The 22,105-nt window shown below is 39.9% G+C and overlaps 1 protein-coding gene and 1 long non-coding RNA gene across 3 annotated transcripts in view; one reads left to right on the forward strand and one right to left on the reverse strand.

Annotated features, from left to right (window-relative positions):
- svild (supervillin d) overlaps nucleotides 1-20,795 on the reverse strand; it is a 53,569-nt gene extending 32,774 nt beyond the window's left edge. Inside the window, exon 1 of one of the 2 annotated variants that reach the window (XM_085466269.1) lies at nucleotides 20,656-20,795. The gene's annotated coding sequence lies outside the window, so the exon portion shown is untranslated. Of the gene's footprint in view, nucleotides 1-20,416 lie in introns of both variants that reach the window. The other variant, XM_085466270.1, reaches the window with a different exon arrangement.
- LOC146703144 (uncharacterized) lies at nucleotides 5,654-7,274 on the forward strand. The gene is made up of 2 exons (XR_014922090.1): nucleotides 5,654-5,981; nucleotides 6,750-7,274. It is a non-coding gene; the product is annotated as an uncharacterized LOC146703144 (long non-coding RNA).
- Nucleotides 20,796-22,105: the final 1,310 nt, after the last annotated feature.

Consider the following 22,105-nt stretch of genomic DNA (forward strand, 5'->3'; position numbering starts at 1 on the left):
TGAGTCAAGGCAACAGGAAAAACAAAGGTGTGTCTGATCATAAGGTAGAATAAATGCTCTGACTCTAAGAGCCTATTCTGTAACAGTGATAAGCTAGAACAAATGTTGAGTGCTTACAATCTCTGACCACCTTTTAGTTAATAAATGACTCCCTTTAAGAGAATACAGCTTTGAAATATTACATAGGAAACTGGTGTATATTATACAGAATGTGTATGTGTACTAGGTTGCCACAAACAATTATTTTGATAGTCGACTAGTCACCGATTATTTTTGCGATTAGTCGACTAATCAGATCATGCGTCCACTGGACGTAAATCGTACAGCTTATTGCACCAGCATGCATCTGCTTTTATATATCTATCATTAGCTTACAGATTTAAGTGTTTAAGGTGCTAACTAAAAATAAAGACAAGATGATAGTTTATTAAATTTAAATGAAATTTGCAGATTGTTTCGGTGAAGTTTAATAAACTCAGCCGTCTGCTCCTTGCTATCTAAAATATAATGGGACACCAGAGTATACTCTCGAGCATCTCACACTTCTGATAATCAGCTGTCTGCTTGACGTTTATTCAGCTGTGCAAAAACTATAACTTTAATCTCAGCCAAACCGATTTACTCAGGAACAAATAAAATACTGAAAAAAAGCCAAACAATAACATTTTTAAGTTTTCTAAGTGACTTATACATGTTTAACCTGAGTAGCGAAAGACGGCGGTGGGTTTCAAAACGATTTGCCGGGTGTCCGGTGTTCTCACCGGCTCTAGTGAGCCTTGAACCCCGGCTCGCTATCGAGCTAGTGGGTAACAGACGTCTCCCAAAATGTCGGAGCGCTTTTGAAAATATGTGGCGTCTTGATAAACTGAGCAGATATTTGAAGTTTACACAGCTACATTCTCGCCTGAAAATATGTTAAACGTTTATTTTGTGACCCAGAAAGAATAATAAGAGTAACATTAAAACTAACTAGCTGCCACCACTGTTCAAAGTTGGAAACATTGAACAGTGAATTCTGGGACACAGTTTCTTCTTCTTCGGGGTTTAACGGCAGCTGGCATCCTTGTACATGCTGTGCTGCCATCTTCTGTTTCAGTCCGTTATTACACTCTTAAATCCTACTACTTATTCCTGCGTCTTTTGGGATCTTACAAAGCTTTGACGCGTCGACTATTAAATTAGTCGTCGATGTAATCGTGACTAGTCGACTAATCGTGGCAGCCCTAATGTATAGGAGTGCCATCCAGTAAGAGAAAATGTGTCCGTTGGTGTTCACCTTGGCCTCCCCCATTCCTCCTCGACCTAAAATAAGAGATTTTCTAAACACTGAGCAACCACAGTGTCTCCCTTAGTTTACTTTGCGACTGTGTTGGACGGCTCCATGCCGTCTGAGCCTTCTTACAAGCCTGCAGATGTCCTAGACACCTACTATTAATCTGCTTTGTGCAGAAAAGATCCCAAAAATTAGTCAATGAGTACAGTTCACATTGATTCCGGTTAGTCTGATGTCAAACATCTGTGCTCATTTCACCGTTTCTCCTGCAGACGCCCAGGTATATTAAGTGCTACAAACTATGCTTGGCAACTTATGTTAGTGCTTTAGTTTTCATTCTGTCACGCCTTCAAGAAAATGTGCCATCGACAATCAAATTACACATGGAAAAGTCCCCTGCATCTATTTTAAAAGTTCAGTGACTGCCCGCATGCTGGTCCGAGCTCTTCCTGTCTTTGCGTTTTTGGATCACAGACTAAGTCGCTGTTTTGGTGGTCTTTGGTAACTTTTAGCTGCCTCTCCAATTAGTGTTTTGCCTTATGCCTTGACAATAATAACTTTTGTGTACTGCATTCCTGCTCTTGTTCTGATGAGCAGCTGCAAGCTGGAGGGCCGCTGTAACCAGAACTGCAGAGCTGAATCAGGACTACAGTTGCAACCAAGTGCAGTCTTGGCTGAAACTGGTTTCTTGTCCCACTGCATGAGACAAAGAAAAAGAAAGAAAGAAAAAATTCACTGTCACAAAGTGCATGGGTATTAAGGTATTTAAAGGCTAGCTTCTTATATATGAGGTGCCGTAAGGGACATTATTACTGAAACGCTCTCACACACACTACTGAAATTTTAGCTCTCACACACACACTACTGAAATTTTAGCTCTCACACACACACTACTGAAATTTTAGCTCTCACACACACACACTACTGAAATTTTAGCTCTCACACACACTACTGAAACGCTCTCACACACACACACACACTACTGAAACGCTCTCACACACACACACACTACTGAAACGCTCTCACACACACACACTACTGAAACGCTCTCACACACACACACTACTGAAACGCTCTCACACACACACACACTACTGAAACGCTCTCACACACACACACTACTGAAACGCTCTCACACACACACACTACTGAAACGCTCTCACACACACACTACTGAAATTTTAGCTCTCACACACACTACTGAAATTTTAGCTCTCACGCACACTACTGAAACGCTCTCACGCACACCACTGAAACCAGAGGCATTTCTGCTGAACAGGAAGTTGTTTCCTGACAAGGAAACTGATGGAAAAAGTGGTATATTTCAAAACACTACAAGGATTTCTACTCAGCAACCTGCTAGTACAGCAGTCCCCAACCTTTTTTGCGCCACGTAAACAATATAAAAAATAAAAAAACGATAAATACCATGAAAACCATAAATAGAAATGTGTTCGAATTTTTGTGGAGGAATAAAACCCATTACATAGAAAGATCTCAGCTTGTGAAGGGATACAATAAAGGTGGTATCAAAACTCCAGAATTGGAATTTATGGTTGGCACCCTTAGAATTAAATGGTTAAAATCTTGTCTGTCACAGCCAGACTCTACTTAGCTCCACATCCCATGATTCTTGTTTAATAAAATAGTATACAGGATTAGACTTTATTTTGAAATGTGATTTTGCGGCAAATAAAATCCCCATAAAGATATCAAACTTTCCAAAACAGACGTTGCATTTTTGGGAAAATGAGATGTACCCACAACTTCTCCCCATAATTCAACCTTATGGAATAATAGGGTAATAACACTTAATCAAAAATCTATTTTCAAGAGTGACTGGTTTGAACAAAAATATTATATTCATAACAGATTTGTTGGATGATAACGGTGTCATTCTAAGTTACACAGACTTTTCAGAAAAATATTGTCTAAACTGTTCTCAAAGAGAATATAACAAATTTTGTGAACTGGTCCCACTGCCTCTGCTTCATTTGATTAAAATTTTTATGATATACAATAATTTCTCATCAGTGCTCCCAAATTTATTGCTAGGGCAATGTCAGCTGTTTGATAAAAATGCAATAAGAAATTTGTTAGTAGTTTCTTCAAAGACAAAATATTTCATAGTTACAACAGAATGGTTACATGGCATGGTTCTAATTTAGTTATTTCATATACACTGGATAAAGCATACTAAAAATTTATGAAATAGCCTATTCTACCTAAAGTTAAAGAAACACACTTTAAACAAAACTAATACTGTGGCAGAATTTCTAAAAAAAGAGATTTGGCTTTGAGGTGGATCAGTGTTCTTTTTGTACTGATGAAAATGAAACCCTAGAACATCTTTTTTTTTCTATGCCCTATCACACAATGTATTTGGTGCAACTTAAAAAATTGGATTTCCCTAAATATTAATGATGTGCCACTGTTTGAATTACATCATAATTTTTTTTATATGGATCATCTAGCATTGGATGTCTCAGACATTATTAACATCATCATACTTGTTGAGTATTGCAGCATCGACAGCGATCAACTCGAAGGAAAATGACGACGGAGGCAAAAATGTCCTTAATATTTTTGGGAACTTTATTCCTCATCAACATGCGGCAAAACTTTTCTCATGGGTGCCATTTTCGTTGTGGTATACTTTTTTTTTTTCTTAGGGGCGTGATGACGCAGCATCCGTGCTCTTACAATGAAACAGTGCCTCCTTGTGGTGGCAACTAAAATACTGTCTCTGTTAAACCACAGTAACCATAATGCAGTTAAACACTGTACAACATGAGTACACACAATGAATATCTTAACAATACTTTTGAGTAAATATCATATCCATTGTGCTAAATGGAGGAACGCTAAGCCTTCTCTCCCTGGTTTTTTTGATGATTTTAAGATATTTTTCTTTGCTAAAAAAAAGACAAAAAGCACATATGCCAAAAAAATAACCAGGATAATGCACGTCTCCTGCTATTCTAAATTTTGACTTATGCTGAGGCTAATATATTGTTAAGTAATGCAGCTGTCTCACTAAGGTCCAGAATCGATTTGTTCCACGATTCGATTCAATTCAATTCGATTTGATTATGGGGAATTTTGACAGTCAGAAATATTATAATTCAGATCAGTACATTTACATATTTTTGTATTTAAAAAAAGGAAGCTGACACACGCAAGACTTTATCAAAGGTGTGAGCATCACAGCAGATGCCTTTGTGTCAAAGTAGCTGAAGATAAAACACATAAAAACATGAAGGTGGTTTTCCTGGCCTGGGATTTTATAAAAAATATTCTGCAGTACATCAAAAACGAAAGAAAACCATCAACATATGAACGTTACCTCTGACGTTACAGCGGTTTTATTAGAGACACGGCTAACGTTTTGCATAATTTTAAAAAGTTTAAATTTATTCAGTATTGAACGGCAGAAATTAGGTTTTCTTTTCAGAAGTATGTAAAATGAAAAAAAAAAAAAACAGCGGCCGACTGCGCTGTAAACAACAGTAGACTTGTGCATAACAAGCAAGCGAATAATACAGAAAACAGATTTTTAGACGGGAAACTGTTCTTGAAGTACAGAGAGAGAGAAAGAGAGAGAGAGAGGGCTGTGCATGACGTGCGATTTTATTGTGGTGGAAGCAAAACAGTGAGGGAATTCATGACGATGTTTATGTGAAGCGCAGTTTGGATCTTCTTTTGCTGCTGGTTCAGTCAATATTGTTTGGAGAGAGATAAAACTAACAGCTTTAGAATCGGCGCAAAAACGGCGTGAAAACAAAGCGCGGACCTGCCGACAGATCAGAGTCAGCAAGCTGTCGGCTTTCAGCCCCGACCGTGTCCGTGCTGTCGGGTGAGAAAGGCGACATCTCACTGATTCTGATCCGCGGGTCCGCGCTGTGTGTTTACGTCTTTGTGCAGAAGCCGTGTACCTGCTCTCATTTACTGTCTTAGCTGTTTGGTGGTTGTTGAAATTTTGTGAGGTTTCACCAGAGATTCTGGCATTTCGGGTAAAATAAATTTATATTAAAAAATCGATTCAGGATTTTAATGAATCGATTTCACGTTATCCAAGCCAGAATCGATTTTAATCAATAAATCGATTATAAAAACCCACCCCTAACTAACAGGTTGCTGAGTAGACATCTGTGTGGTGGTTTGTTTGAAATCTAACACTTTTTCCTTCAGTTTCCTTGTCAAGAATTAACTTCCTGTTTAACTGAAATGCCTTCCTGTTTAACTGAAATGCCTTCCTGTTTAACTGAAACGCCTTCCTGTTCGACTGAAACGCCTTCCTGTTCGACTGAAACGCCTTCCTGTTCGACTGAAACGCCTTCCTGTTCGACTGAAATGCCTTCCTGTTCAACTGAAATTAGGGCTGGGACAACGCGTCGACGTAATCGATTACGTCGACGCAAAAAATACGTCGACGTAAAAAAATCTGCGTCGATGCGTCGTCACTTTCAAAAAAAGACATGGCGGCAGCGAGTAGCGAAATCATGAGTGAGGCAGTTGCAGTCAACTTAAATCACTCCACCCGAACACGCAGCTCTACAGTATGGGGATATTTTAACAGAAAAGGAAGTGATTCAGTCGTTTGCCGGCTTTGTGAGGTGGAAATGGCCTATCATAAAAGCACGACGGCTATGCACCAGCACCTCAAACGACTGCATCCAGGAGCAGCTTCTGCAAAGGACAAACCACCGTAAGTTTAACTTTTTTACTAACGCTAGTTTTTACCCGTTAATTCATCCAGACCCCCCCACGTAGACGTACACTCACTCATAGACACAGAGATAAACACCCAACCTCCGTAAATACAAAACTAATTTAAGCTGCTGAGCAGTAACATATAGCAGCTGCTGTTTAGTTGTTGTTGTTGTTGTTTTGTTTGTGGCCCATGCTGGCAAAATGAGTCGGAATGCACGCAGGCTGATTATCAGAATCGGCGAAAGACAAAAATGTGAGACAGCGAATTGGCCGCAGGAGAAATGTTAACAAGGATAATGCACCACCTGCTAAACGTAGCCGTCGTGGACACTATTACAACATTGTTAAAGTGCTTGCAAAAGCAAAATGACAACGAACTCTTGATTTGTCAAATTTAATGTGTTTCATCCTATTTGAACGCTGTTTTTATACATAATGCTTCTCCAGCTTGATCTTATAGGTCAAAGTTATGCCATCTAATGACTAGAAAGCAGTGCACCAGTAAAGGTGCCATCAGCCCTGGGTGTTTAAACGTTATCTTTTCCAGCCATCATGATTACTGCATATCATATGTTCAACATTGGGGATTATCATTAACCTCTTACTGTTATGCTATGAAAGCACATGGCATAACAGTATGTGTGTATCTATCTATCTATCTCAACCAGATCCTTATCAAATTATTTTGATATTATGCTTTCCATATAATTATTTAGTAATTATTCGAATTCATCTGTGTGCTGTGTGTGGTTTATGATTTCAGGAATAAACAGAAAAGTCTGGAGGACTACTGTCAGAGAAGAAGTACACCATGCACCCCCCAGGAGGTGGCTGTACTTACTGAGAGCATCTTATCTATGATTTTAAAAGACAAGAGACCACTTGCTGTGGGTGAGGGATTCAAAGAAATGCTGACCACTTTCCAACCAGGTTACACTCTGCCGTCTAAGCGTCATTTTACAAGCATGATGGAGAGAAAGTATGAAACTTCAGTGGAGAAACTAAGGAAAGAACTAAAAAAAGCCTCCAAAACATCCAAAATCTCCCTTACCACTGATGCTTGGACAAGTCTGGTCACAGAGTCCTACTTAGGGGTAACTTGTCATTTCATTATTTGTTCAAAGACGCCATTGCTGCTGTTTGTATATTATTAATTTTTTGCTATGATTTCCTTTGTTATATTTGTTTTGCAAAACATTTAATTTTTTGTTAAAAACAGCAGATTGTAGTACAATGTTATTGTGGATTTTGTTTTGTGAATGAAGAGCACTTTTTGGCAGAAAGCAAAGTGAATATTACATTTTGTTTGTTTAAAGACACCATTGTTGCTATTTATTTGAAATGTTTTGTTAACTTTTCCTTAATTTTATATATGTTTGCACATTTCATTTCTTGTTAAATGCTATCTCTATTGTATTGATTGTACGACCTCTACAACTTTATTTTGCAATTTTTTTTTTATTAAAAGGTCTTCAAATGAATAAATTTGTGTTTTTCATTTATATACATAAATTAGTAAATGTGAAATTGCTATACAAGTCAAATAATGGGGGAGAAAATCATTAATCGAATCGAATTCGAATCGGATTGAAAAATGAATCGTTAGATTAATCGATGCATCGAAAAATTAATCGCTAGATTCATCGATTAGGAAAATAATCGTTTTGCCCAGCCCTAACTGAAATGCCTTGGTTTTTCAGTAGTGTGTGTGAGAGCTAAAATTTCAGTAGTGTGTGTGAGAGCGTTTCAGTAGTGTGTGTGAGAGCGTTTCAGTTGTGTGTGTGAGAGCTAAAATTTCAGTAGTGTGTGTGAGAGCTAAAATTTCAGTAGTGTGTGTGAGAGCGTTTCAGTAATAATGTCCCTTACGGCACCTCATACTTATACATGTATTACTTAACAACAAATGATGTAAGCGCCAGAGGTTGTGGTTTGAAGTTCACATACACTCATCATCCTGTCATGGTAATTTGGGGTTTTTTCAAGCGGTTTTCCATGGTGGAATAATTGTGCTGCATACATCTTCAATTACTTCAAAACACAAGAGTTGGGGCACACTGGGTCAAGATTACACATACAGGCTCAAATGAATTCACGCAAATCTTTTCACAGGTGCTGAGGATTGACAAATAAGGCCTATTAAGTTCTCATTAGTCATCATGATTGACTACAACTGCTAATTTCTCTTTGCTGCCATAAAAAGGATTTGTTTGACAGGACTCGTTGGATTGACCAATACTCAGGAAAATGTCCAAGAAACTCAGTTTCTCCTTCTTCGATCTGCACTAAGCTTGATATTTGGTCCCAAATGAAAAGACGTATGTGAGTGGTGAAATCTTCAGCCAGAATTATACCAAAAGCTTGTTGATGGCATCAAAAGCATCTGGTTGTGGTACAAATTACTAAGGGACATTTAGCCAAATATTAGTTGGGGGTGTTTGTATGTATTTGAGGCTGTATGTATACTTCTTTTCTTGTGTGGATTGGATTTATTATGGATTTTCTCTAAACTTGTGCACCCAATTTGTTATTTAAAGTCATTGAAGATATGTTGTACAATCATATCCACCCTAGAAGAAAAACGGCTCGAATTAATCATTAAAAGCCCCAAATTACCATGACATTTATGCCCATGATGAGTGTATGTAAACTTCTGACCACAACTGGAACCTAGCTCTGTGGGAAAAACTGCAACTAAACTAGAACAGACTCTGGGTACACATCCCAGCTTAGACTAGGCAAAAGCTTTTAAAGCAGAGTTCACAACACAATACGAAAACCAAATGAGAAATTAAACACGCACGCCTAATCAACTGGGAACACCGCTTCCAAGACTGAAGCTTTCCTGGGTTACAGAGCTCAAAAAGAAACAGATATTTATGATTAGAGTGTATTAGACTTCTCATCAAGCCTAATTTGTTTTAGGGTATTTCACAGTTTACATTCTTATAATATGGTAAAACCACCAAAATCAAAGTAGAACCAAAACAACCCTAAATTGTGACGTTCCCTGACCTGTTTGAAGCAAAGAGCCATTTTCGCAACAAATACTAACAAAGAAATCTTTAATTTGACTTGACCTTTAGGTTTGAACTCAATGCTACACCAAAACAAAGCCTTATGAAGGCAAAAAGGATCCTTCATTTAGATGTTGATTTCAGGACTGCACGCACGCGTGTGTGTGCGCTTACGTAATTCACCTAGGTCACTACCTATAAAAGGAGAGCTCCACAGTGCACTAAAGCTTATCCGTGGAGACCCAGAACGTCGAGGCTGCTTTGTTTGGAAGCCGCCTCTGTTATTTTAAGCAACAAGGGGACTCAAAATGCAGTTGTGAGTCATACTTTAAAAATCATCACCCCCTCTATCAGCACATGTGGACTCACCCAGAATATTTGTTTTGTTAGGTGATTTACAACACCAAAACACTGCATGGTGCCTTTCCCTATTTATGGTTATTTCTTGAGTAATGAAGACAAGAGCAGCTACCAGGATCAAAAAAAGCAGTAAGACAGGCCTGCATAAGTGAAAGGAGTAATAGCAGTCGACATAACAATAAAAAAGGGCCAAAGCTCCCAACAGAACAAAACATCTGTTCCCATCACAGCAGCTAAGTCATCTGGTTCAGTATGATTGTCCCTGAAAGGGGATCACATCACATATTTGAGAGCAGCTTGTTAACAAAGACAAAAAGAAAAAAAAACATCTTGTTCTTTTGTTTTGTGTCACTGGTGACAATGTGTCTGTCTTGTTCACTATGTAGTTATACCAGTCCTACCGGCTAATTTATGTGGGCAATAATATTTCTGCTGCTCTAGGGCACGCAAACAAACTGAATCATCGGCTTCCAATCACTAGAGTGTTCTCTGACCTTTTGTTGCCCATTGGGAGCTGTTACTGTCTACAAGAGGAAGATCTGTCTCAACACAGGCCAAGTATGTCACTTCCTGGCCGTGCCCCATATCCTTCTTCCTAAAAGCTTTTTCTCAACCCTGGCAAATGTCCAGTGCTCTCTTAAATAGAAGGGATGGGTAGTGAGAAAAACTTTGAATTGTTTCAGGCAGCATCTATTTTGGACTCAAAATATCTTCAAATCATTTCATATTGTAAGTCTAAGTACTACATGACAGGGCCATCTTAAAATGTTTACTCCTCTCAAATAAGGAGTTACTTGAGATTACATAACGTCTGTAAGAAATGCAATATACCACAAATGCAGAAGTTACAACACTTAAACTCACTGGATAAAACAATTATGCTGCCTGCAGTTAAACTGTCAAGTGTTTTACTGGCTGGTATAAGCAGCTCAAATGAGAAAACCCAGTTAATTTTCACCATGTCACTGTTGGTCACTGATGATTTGAGTTACAGGAAATGAACACCTGTTGACATATTCATAAGAACAGCATACACAGAAACTACTCTGAGATAAGGGCCAGACAGAATGCTGCCCTAGAGGCAGATATTGACCTGTAGTCTACCAGACTAGATTTTGTCAGAAATCACATGTCCAAACAAGAGGACAGAGCAGGACTGTGGTTAACACTCTACTCTATGAATAGTAGATTTGTATGGAAAAGGCTTTTAACTGTGTATATATGCAAAAAAAATACATCACTGGTAAAGAATGAACCAAAGTGCATGTAAGCACTGTTTAGCAAACATTTAAGGTGTTATGACAGACAGTCAGTCAGCCTTTCACCACAAAGCCCACAGCTCTGTAAGTCATCAACTTAATGAGAGAAGTCACAGGACCAATGAAACATATTGAGCTCGCAACCAAAGACCGATATGAACTCGTGTCCAACCTTTCAGTATTGTTTCAGTTCAGCTTTGCCAGAATTCCCACAAGTCTTCTGTTTTTTCTCATTGAAACCCTAAACACCACAGACATTTACACCTGACAGCCCTAGACTGTGACAGCGCTCAGGTTTCAAATCTGCCAAGTTGTTTTATGGCCATTAGTACACAGGATATACATGTTGTTTTGTATCATCATGAAAACATTTTAGCCACTTCACAAATTCACATAAACAGTAAACCATCAGAGAAATGTTCTTTTCCTAATTGTACAAAATCGGGGGGAGCTGCTGAAGACAGAGCCAGCCAGTTGCTGACACAGTCTCTTCCTGAGGGAAGAGGGTGGAGAGTGGAAACTCTGCTCCACTAAGAAAGCCAGGTGCCAGTGGAAAAATAAACTGGCCTTCCAATTTTGAAATAAAGAAGAAAAAAAGGATTTACAGCTGGTGGTGTGCTGAGAAATCCTCAGCCAGCATCAGGAGCCATGAAGGAACAAAACAAAAGATGGAAGTAAAAAAGTGTGCTCTTTAGTGCAGAGGAAGGAAGCATATGCGAGCAACTTCCAAAAGTATTCCTTCCTTTGAGATTTGGCCATCTAATGTGAATCCCCAAATTTTACTGATGAATTCCAGTAAAAGTAAGAAAAGATCAGTGTTTACTGCCTCTGAGGGAGACTGTGACGTCACCCATCCAGCCCTCAAGAAAATGTACCCAATTTATGCACGTCTCAGCTCAGTGTGCAAGTCTCTACTGCATTTTGGACTCATGTATGTTGTGCAATGGTTTCTATCGTACTTCCTCTCCACAGGTGTTAACATGAGGGGGGTAGGGTTAAAGTGATACATGCACACATAGAAACAGATGAGAGACACGTAATAATATTAAATCCTTAGCCCAGTTAAGTCCAACAAACATCTGTAAAGGAAGCCCTAGGCCTGGTTAGCCCACCAGGAGCTCTGCTGCAGAGTCACAGGTCAAACACCCGAGAGGACAAACTTCCACCTTCACTGCACTTCAAAAGCAGTCAAAAAGTCACTGGCACAAAAACAGTTAGTCCACAAAAATATTCTTACCCAAAGAAGTAATATAGTAATATCAGATCTTACCATTATTGTGTTCTTTTTATGTCCAGAGAAAGCAGCATGTCATCCTACCACTGTCGACAACAGAAAAATGACAGGAAGCACAAGAAGTCCTGTGATTTGTTTGGTATACAATATGTTGCATTGGGTGTGTATGACTACAACCAGGTCATGTGCCTTTCCACTGAAAGCAGACACAGGTCACTAGTCCTAATGCAATAACCCCATGTTTTATACGTATATCGATCCATGCAAGCAATCAAACCAATGTTTTTCAAATGGAAAAAAATGCACCGTGATGTGGCCCGGGAGGACGGTAGATGGAGGGTGTGTTACTTTTTTTTTTTAAGCAACCCTCACATAACAATTAACCACATAGTGAGTGTTCAATGTGTGTCTCATTAAAAAGCAATCTTTCAGCACTTAAGGTGGTTTAAGTGCCCTGCCTGCAACAACTGGCAAATTTGAACCACAACTCCAACTGCTCGCATCCCCGTCGCAGCTAATAGAGTCCGCTTCAGAGTTTCAATCTGACAGCAGGGTGTGTTTGTCTATCTTGGCAACGGGGTCTTCAATCACATGACTAAACTATCCCTTTGATCTGTGAGGGAAAAGAGGGAAATGGAGTTAAAGTGACAGAGGAAGGAAAAGCAGCTGTAGACAGAAGAAGAGTACGGAGGGCAGAGGACGATACAAAAAAGGGATTGTGAACGGAAACAAGAGGGTCCAACAGGAAAATGTGTGGGGAAAGAGGACGGGAGATGGGAAGAAAGCTGGAGAAAATGGGCTTTTGTGGGGAAGGGGGGGATGGATGTGATGGCTTTGTGGGGCATGTGTTTCCAGGGTGCCGAGAGGCCTCAGTCTGGTGATATGGGGGTGAGGAGCAGAGGGAGGAGGACAAAATCTGCTACTGCAAAAAAAACAACAGGGTCTGAGACTAATCCATCTCCCCCTCTCCCCCCCCTCTTTCTCACAGAGACACAAAGTCCCTTAAATCCCTTTTACCAGAAGTCCTGCTGACTGGAGCCAGTAGCCTGAAAAGCAGTTGACATAACAACCCTGTGGGTACTCGTGCTGTAGAAATGCACTGACCCGCTTCAGGCAGCACTACTTATGTCACCAGAAAGACAAAGAAAGCGTGCAGCTTCCCCTCCTGGAAATATTTAATTTGGCTACATGTCATTCAAACACAATCAAGCCTCAAAGTTACACTGGACAGCGCGAGTGTGTGTTTTTTTCTCTATTTACAGACTACATTTTTGTCCAAGCCTTCCAAGCTTTCCATTTTCCTCCATTCAGAGAAGCCATTAAGCATTGCATATGGGGAAAAACAAACAAGCAAACACACTCACACAAATGCACTGTGCACATGCAACGAGGGGAACACAAGAAAAAAGAAAAAAAAAAAAAAGAAGAAGAAGAAGATAGGCGAGGAGAAACACACACACTGCCTCTCCAACAAAATACTGCAATCATGGAAGCTGCAGCGGTGAGAAGGAAGGGTGGGGTTTATGCTACTTTATCTAGCCAGGAGATCATATACGTGCACACACACAAACACACACACATGCACAGCAGAAGCAAACACCCAGACAGATGCTGGGGGGGTTTTTTTGTTAAATGGGATACATCTAGCATAGTAGCTGCAATTAAAGCCACAACCCCCAGAGCAGGCACACAGAAAGAATTTTAGTGCTCCAGCAACACTTCCAGCACATCGGTTTTGCCAACTTACGATGGAAAATGTGAAAAGTAAATGACTAAAAGCCGTTTCAATTTTACAAAAACCTCTACTGGGTCAGTTAAGCGAGGGAGAACTGATGTTTGCATCCATTGTTCCTTCTCTTCTGCATGCACTTCCACGATTTATATCAGTAGTTCCTGCTGTGAGGCCACTTTTGATCGAATGCAAATATTGTTGCACAACCAAAACTAAATTCAAAAACTGCCCAGAGGCAGGACATTTGACAAATAAATGGGTTTGCACATGTTAAAGTAGCAACTTCAGTAGCTAAAAATGACATGACCTCAACTACATGAGAATTAATCCACTCTCTTTTCAGACAGCTGTTCGATAGCTGTATTTGAAATAAGAGCATGTAACTATCTCTGCTGTTGTTCTTCCTCACAGCTGAGTTGAAGACCCTGACAAACCATAATGAGATTTTTCCGCTTGGCAACAACTTATCAGCATAGAGTTCTTCCACAGAATAACAGCCTCTGAGATACCGAGAAGAAGAACAGAGAGAAAGAGGACGCAAAATGAGGACTGAGGGGGGGAATTAGTGGGGTGGAATGTCTCATCCTGCCAGTGGGGTTTCTCCCTCTCAGCTCTGTGGTGTCCACTGTGCAGGGCAGACACCATCTGGCCAGCTGGAATGCTACTGAGCAGGGGGTGAGTGGAGGGTTAAAGGGGGCGTAGTATCTTGCAGGGGGATGGGTCATGGCTGAGAGATAGAGTATTAACAGTAGTGGTATTAACCACTTAATGCCAGACAAACTAAAATGTGTCAAGTAAGGAGAAAAAGCAGAAATACGACATTAAACGCTCATGAAAAAAGTGAAGGCCCCCCCCCTCCGAATTTTCCAAAAATGCTGTTTTGCAGTTCATTCCAAAGTTTATGGCTAATTACATTTACATAACGTCTACTGCCCCACATATGACATGCATATATGATGAACAAGAGGCCTTATTTGGATTTGCTCTGTAAGCTTGAAAAACGTCCATGCAAACTTTGGCTCAGAACAGGAAGTATTGCTGCCTTTAAACACTCCCCCCAAATATGGTTTACCAATAACTGTGCATGTTTTATTCATGGGTATTTCATGGTAACATCTGCCACTCATATGGGTTTGAAGGCAATAAAAACGCTGGCTGAAAAGCACAGAAAAAAAAAAAAAAAAAAAAAAAAAAAAAAAAAAAACCACCGCAGATACACTAACTACCTCACTTATATTTTACTCTGAGGCTTTGTTGTCAGTTGACGGTGGTGTCAGATGAAATTCGGCTCTGACAGCTAAAAAAACAAAGCGAAAGGCAGTACGGAGAAATCCCCTGTGCTCCCTCAACGCATGGAAACTATTACGCGTTTGTGCAAATCAAACGAAACCCTGAAGCATAACGTTTATGTGCCATGCAAATATTAAATTGGTTAAACAGACGTCGTTATTGAAGTTGGTCCCGGTGGTGGTGGTGCTGACCAAATACAGTTTGCATCTTAGCGCTGAAGCTGGAAGCGGTCCACTCTAACTGCTAGCAAGGTTTATAAATATGTCTTAGTAGAGATTAGCCCAAGGATAACCCTCTAGCATCTTCCCAGTAGAGTTCCTATTCCTCACACTGTCACATCCCGTCTGGTTTATATAAATATTTGTACTGCTGAACTTTTTGGCTGTGCAATTGACATCAAATCCTACTGAGAGCTGAGGAAGAAAAGATGGGTCAGCGCAAGAAAGAGGAGAGCAACAGGGCTGAGTGGAATTGTGCCTGACTTTCTCAAGTACACTATAGCTAAAGACTGAGAAATTCTCAGTATACTTAAATTCCACTGACCAGGTGAAACAATATCTACTCTAATAACTGTCTTATTTACACTGCACACGTTCCCAAAACAGCTGAGAGTTATAATCTCTGCAGCATGTCTTGGGTCTGTCCTGTGGCCTCCCCTTATAGGACTTGTCCAGAATATCTCATCCAGAAGGCATCCTAGTGCCCGGACCACTTCAAGTGGCTCATTTCAATGAATCCCAGAATGACCAAACTCCTCACCCTATATTTATGGGAGAACCCAGACCCACTACGGGGGAACCTTATTTTAGCCACTCGTATCCACAGTCTCATGCTACCCAAAGCACTTGGACATAGCATCTTATACTCAGTTCTCTCTTCATCACAGCAGACCAGTACAACATCCTCATTACTGCTCCAAGACACTTAAATTCCTCCACTTGGGGGAGCAACTTGTCCCTTGCCCAGAGTGGGTACCCTCCCTTTTACATATAAAACATTAGCACTCAAATTAGATGGCAGAGTCATCTTTTAAACTCTTAGTTTTAGCCTTTTGGATGCTGGAACATTGTTTTGTTTTCATTTTATTCCTGAACCCAAAGTTATTGGTTTCTGACATGGTTAGCCAGCTGTGTCCATGCACTATGTATGCACACTACAGCCAGAGATACCCATCTATTAGCACTAAGTACCACACAATTAAACGGTAGAATTCCCCTCACCATAACTGAGGGGACCTTTTGGACAGACTGTTACATAAAGTGTGATAAAAACTACCTATATCAGCGAGTACCTGTCAAGTTGATTTAATTTAAGTTAGAATAAAAACCAACGAGTTTGCACAACTGGTGTGAAAGGGCGAATTAGCTACAGAGACCAAAAAACGTTTATATAGTAGGCTGGAAACAAGTTATATTATGTTTAATACAGGAGTCTATGAGGACTGATTGGCTTGTGGGATTCCGCCTCAAGTGGCCGCCTGAGGAACTGCAGTTGTTCTGCACCATTCAGCCTAATTTTTTCAGCCCTGGAGGTTTGTGCCCATCTGTACATGTACACTTTATCCTGTCAAAGGGGATATTATTGTGAAGTGAGTAAAGCCTTCTTCAGTCATAAGATTGTGATTACAATGTGGCAACAAACTCAAGGAATGTCCATACCTGCCACCCATTGCTTCTGTCACGACCAGACATCTCGGAAATTCCACTAACGTATCAAAACCCTGTCATATGACAATCATCAGGATCCTGGGCTCTCAGTAGTTGTCACTTCACTCGACTCAAAGTTAACAAAAGTTTAATTCGGGACCTTTCCAATTCATAAAGGTCAGGGACATTGTCTTGAAATCACTGAATTTGATTGACCACTTTTCTGCTAGTGGTTTCCTGTGTGGGTTTTAAGGTCCCAACGTAGCACTGCACTGGTAGTCTGTTGGTGAGACACATGTCAGCAAGTTGTAGTTGTAGTGACAGTCACCTGGGGGCACTGTCATAAATATGTGGAATAACCGGTTGTCCCGTTAGCTAAGCCTCTACCACAGAAAAAAAAAAAAAAAAAAAAAAACTAGAAGTGATAGTATGAAAATAGAGATAACAATAAAATGAAGCCAGGGTTACAAAAACTGTCAAAAGAAGTAATTTAACTCTTCTTCCTATTTGTGCTTTGTTGATTTTTGATGTTTTCTTCCACACTTCCTCCTCTTTCCTGATGTCCTTGTTGTTGTTCAAAACAATGCTTCAGTCATTCAGTGTTTTACCACTGTCAGGCTACGTGAAGTTTTCTTTTTGTAGGACCTGCACACATACCGTATTATGCAAAAGCCTTGAGCCACCCCGTCATTCCCTTATATTTTGCTTGGGAAATAAGAAGTAGGTGCAATGATTTATGGAAACATATGCAAACATAAATGGAAATACAGTAGATAAAGCAAAACAGAGTGAATCTGAACTCTTAGACAAGTTTTCCTGTAATTTCTTTCAGTAGTCTTCAGGAACAGTTTGCCAGCATTGTAAGGACATTGAAAGTTCTGCTTTGGATGTCGGCTGCCTCCAAAGTTACTATTTTATTCATTTTAAACTGTGTCAACTTTGACATTTTTCACAGATTAAATAAAATAAAAATTAAAAATAAAACATCGATCTTCTTTGAAGTGAAACTAAATACCAAAAGATATAATTTAAAACTCTAAGGTGTTGTGTCTACTCATAGCAGACACAACACTGGTTCATATCTTGAGTTTTGCCTTTATGCTTGAATGATTCAGAGCAAACAAGAAAAACAGGAAAACATTTCTCTGAAAACATTTCTGTGAAAGGACTGGACCGAAAATAAGTGAAAAAGCAGTCAATGTCAAGAAGACCTTCAGAAAACCTGGAGAACTATTGCTCAAGATCACTTTAAAAGAATTACAAGACAGAAAGACTCCTCGGAGAACTGAAATACAAAGCAATGTGATTTTAGTCGGTTGTTTCTTTTTTTTTTTAATTAATGTGGAAATCTTGGTGTGCTTGTTTTGGTATTTTGCCTTTAGAGTCTTGTTAAAACAGTCATTGCCCAACTGACAGCTCTAACTTTACAGATTTTATTTTTTTTTAAAATAAACATCCCTTAATTACTTTTGAGCGAAGCAACACTCTATCGGAGGTGCAAACACCAAAAAACAAAAAAAAAATTTTGACAGTGTTCACAAAAATGCAGAACAAGCCTTAATGACAGGTCTTCAACCCATCTGTCGCTTGCAAACAAGAGGGAAATTTCTCTGATAGCAGAAAAAAAAGAGAACAAGGAAAGAAATGCGCAGCCACCAAGTAGCAGGGCAATGTCCCACGGTCTTTGATTCTGCGGGATGATTCCAGGGAACTGGCCCATGGTTAAGAGCCTCGTACACCTTGTTATTGTTTTCTTGTGATGGCAATGATCCAGGAATTGAGTTTTCTAGAAGAAAACAAACAAGTCTGTGCAGCAAAAGCCCTCATCCACGGCACACTTCTCCACTAGTGTTGAGTAACAAGATCCCTGCAGGGACAATCCATTACCACCCCAAGACTGACAGGAGGTGTTTGGATGAATGATAATACCTCCCAATGCCACTGCAAAACACTTACTTTTGCTTGACAACAATGGAGTCTCTGTCTCTCTTTGTTTATGGTCTTTGCATGGCTCAAAGAAAAGGCAGGTAATGTGCGGCAGCACTATGCAGATGAGAGAGAGGAACTGTAAATAAAAGCAGGATGCATTGTTTGCTGGTCTCATAAACCCATATTTTATTCACAATAAAAAACAGAAGAAAAAAAATCACATGTTTAATGTGAGACATTTTTGCTATTTTACAAAAAAGAAATTTGCTCATTTTGAATTTGATTGCATCAACATGTCTCAAAAAAGTTAGAATTGAGGCAGCAAATGGCTGGACAAGTAATTGGAGCTATAAAGAAAATAGCTAGAGGAACACTTTGCAGCTAATTAGGTTAAATAGCAACAGGCCAGTAAAATCCTATATCAGACATACCTGGTAAACCTGGCAAAACATAGGACTCAAAATCAAAAAGTACCCCCCCCCAAAAAGTACATTTTATCAATATAAACATTTGATGTGTTTCCTATGTTCTATGGTAAATAAGATATGGGTTCATGGGATTTGAAAAGCATTTTGCTTTTATTTAGATTCTGCTAAGCATTTCAACCTTTTCAGTGTTGGGTTTATTCCCACAGAGAAACAGGCCCCATTACAACAGCGATTAAGAGCAATGCTTTAACATGTGCCATCCTGTTCTGCGCCTGACACACAGCACATAGTACATCTTATCAAGGCATCAGGGTTTTTTTTCCCCTGAGTTGCTCAACACCAGCTGGCTCATGATGGTCCTGGGAAGCCTGTTGTGACACAAGCCACTGAAATGCCTTACAATGGGAAAATTACAGTCAAGCCTTAAACACAGTACCCCTGGGATTCTAAAAAAAAAAAAAAAAAAAAACTTTAGTTCTATTCATAATTTCAGAAAAAAAATAACAGCGACTCTTGAAATCATACATCAAACCCTTTTTGACAGATGAAAAACATGTGAACAGAATGTAATCAACTCTAGGGTCACCTTTCCATTAAAAACCAAAAAAAGGACAACATTTTGAATTTAAATATGCTTCGTGGCATGTGACAAGAACCAGACCCAATCATATGATCAAAAAAAGAAAAACATACTTCAAAGACAATCATACACACCTCCCCAGCAGTCTGCGAGTATTTGCACAGCCATGGTACTCTGACACAGATAAACACGACTCTGGCTCCAAACTATTATGTGCCAGCTGGAGTGACATTACTGTAACAGCAGTGGGCCCTGAAGCCTTTTCATTTTTATCGCTCTCTCTCTGTCTTTTTTTTATCACTTTGTTTTCACAGGTGGTTTTGCAGAACAGGCCTCAAATGTTCACTCACTGCGCCCAGGGTTAGTTCCCCTCTGTGGAGAGTGAGCTCAACTCTCTGCTGACTAATTTGCCGAAACCTAAGTAAAAGAGTGAGGGGACGCATAAAACCAGCTAACTTTAACATGCAATTTGACATGTCACACTTGAACTGCCTTAAGGGGGGGGAACCTATAGATGGAAAGGAGCGTTTGGAGTCGTTTTGCTCAATGAAAACAGTTAAAGGGAACAAGCCGGTAGTATGCGTATTCAAGTGCAATATTAACCAGAAAGATTTAAACTGGTGTTATAAAAAGCAACATTTTACTCACACTGAGTAAAATACGAAGCTAAATATGAAAAAGGCGATGACAGCCGATTTACAATGAGTGTTTCGACCCAATGCATGCATCATATCCTTGTGCGCAACATTTTTTTTCCATATACAAAAATGCACGACTATCAGAGATGAGCATTTCCTCAAACAGCCATTAAATGCTTCAAATTGTTCACAGGAAGTACACAGTTTGTGCTAATGCCTTCAAACATCCAGCGTGACAGCACCGGAGTTAGTTACGCCATAACAACACGGTCATTACAAAAAAGGGGGGGAAAAAATAACCCCCTAACTTGTAAACATACCTGCGACCCACCGTGGAGGTCTCCTTACGCGCCAGCAAACAACCACATACACGTCGAGATATTAGAGACCCTCTGTGATACAGCTGTTCAAACACTCGCTCTGTTTTGGAAAGTTTGGTGGCAGCACTAACGTTAACCTGAGCACGTAGTTCAAGCCGTCAGATAGCGTTTCACCGGCAAGAGCGAGTCCTGCACGACAGACGGCATGAAAGCAAAGTGAGCAATGAGTCAGCACTTGCCTTCTTCAGAAGACAGATAGGCTCTCCATACCACCCTTCACCGAAACTGAGGGGTCAGCACGGCGGAGTCCTGCCTGGTCAGTATGCAGAGAGAGAAAAAGCTGTGATAGCGGCTACTGGAAGCAGGTCGAGTGGCTTCAAACTTAAAATGCTATCTCTTCTCTGATTGGTTGGAACCAAACGGCGGTGCGTTCGCGTCTTTCCAGTAAACGCCCCTTTTCCTAGCTGTAATGTATAAATTATGACTGTGTGTGTGTCTGTGTGTGTACAGTAAGAAAATAAAAGTAATTATATACCAAGAAGTTAAATTTAGTAAATGCCAAAAGCTTTACATGACTACATTATGTGTATTCCTTATTGGGGCATTTCTTGTTTGTGCTGCTTGATACACCGCATTGTACCGCACTGATTAAAATAAAAACAATAATTGAGCCAGTGGCAAAGTCTATGATCTGTTAGTGAGGGACTGAAAGCTTTAACACTATTTATCGATCCATAAACTAAAAAATGGGGTGGGGTGGGGGGTATACAAACCCAACACTTTAAAAACACACTCTCCCCTCTTTCTCTTTGCGTGTCACTGTCGCTGCTTCTTATATGTTACAGATTTTGTTACACATGCAACCACATAATGCAAAGCAGGTGAGTTCTATATCTGGCACTCTGGTTGCTCATTAAACGAAGGCCCGCTTTGATATCTTGCAGCGCACCCTGGTGTTCATTGAAAGGCACTGTAGGTACAGCATTGTGAAATAGTCATGAACCAACCCTTCATTTCTTTATATTTTGCAAGGAAAATGAGAAATAGGTGCAAAAACATGTGCAAATACACATTGTAATACAGCATCTAAGGCAAGAACTTAGTTTGAAAACTCTTAAGAGCTTGAAAATCAGAATTTGGAATGAACACCTTTATTCTAACCACACACTGAACTATCATAGGCAACTTTTCATTTGGATTGAGCACGTAAGACCTTTTGCCCCTGATTTTCAGTGCAGTTATCGTGTAATGTGCCATATCTTAGCTTTTTCTTCCTGTTTCTCTTTCTTAAGACTGGCTTCTTGACAGCCACCCTTCCACTGAGACTGAACAGCTGCAGAGCCAGATGCATCTCTCAGGTCCTGTGTCAGGTCTTTCCTGGATTTTTCCCCTCTTTCTTAAGGAAATGTAGGTTTATAAGGCCTGCAGTTTCTTCCTTTGTCCTCCATTTGTCTGGTTTATGCCAAGTTTACAGCTAACAGCGCTTTGACCTTGTTGGTGCAAAAATTGGCATTTTTCATAGATTCAACTAAAGAACTGGGAACAAATTATGTGTTTTGCAACAGGCTCCTAGTAGCAAAGTGCCTGAAGACACAATTTAAAATAAGGTATTTGCTAAGTTGTTTTGTGCAGACACAACTGTGGTTTGTCCCTTGAGTTAGGTATGTCTTTATGCTTAAATGATTCATA

Source organism: Copadichromis virginalis, linkage group LG8 (assembly GCF_057382275.1).
Source record: "Copadichromis virginalis isolate Kocher_CV1m ecotype Utaka linkage group LG8, C_Virginalis_male_GT1.1, whole genome shotgun sequence".
Classification (NCBI taxonomy): Eukaryota; Metazoa; Chordata; class Actinopteri; order Cichliformes; family Cichlidae; genus Copadichromis; species Copadichromis virginalis.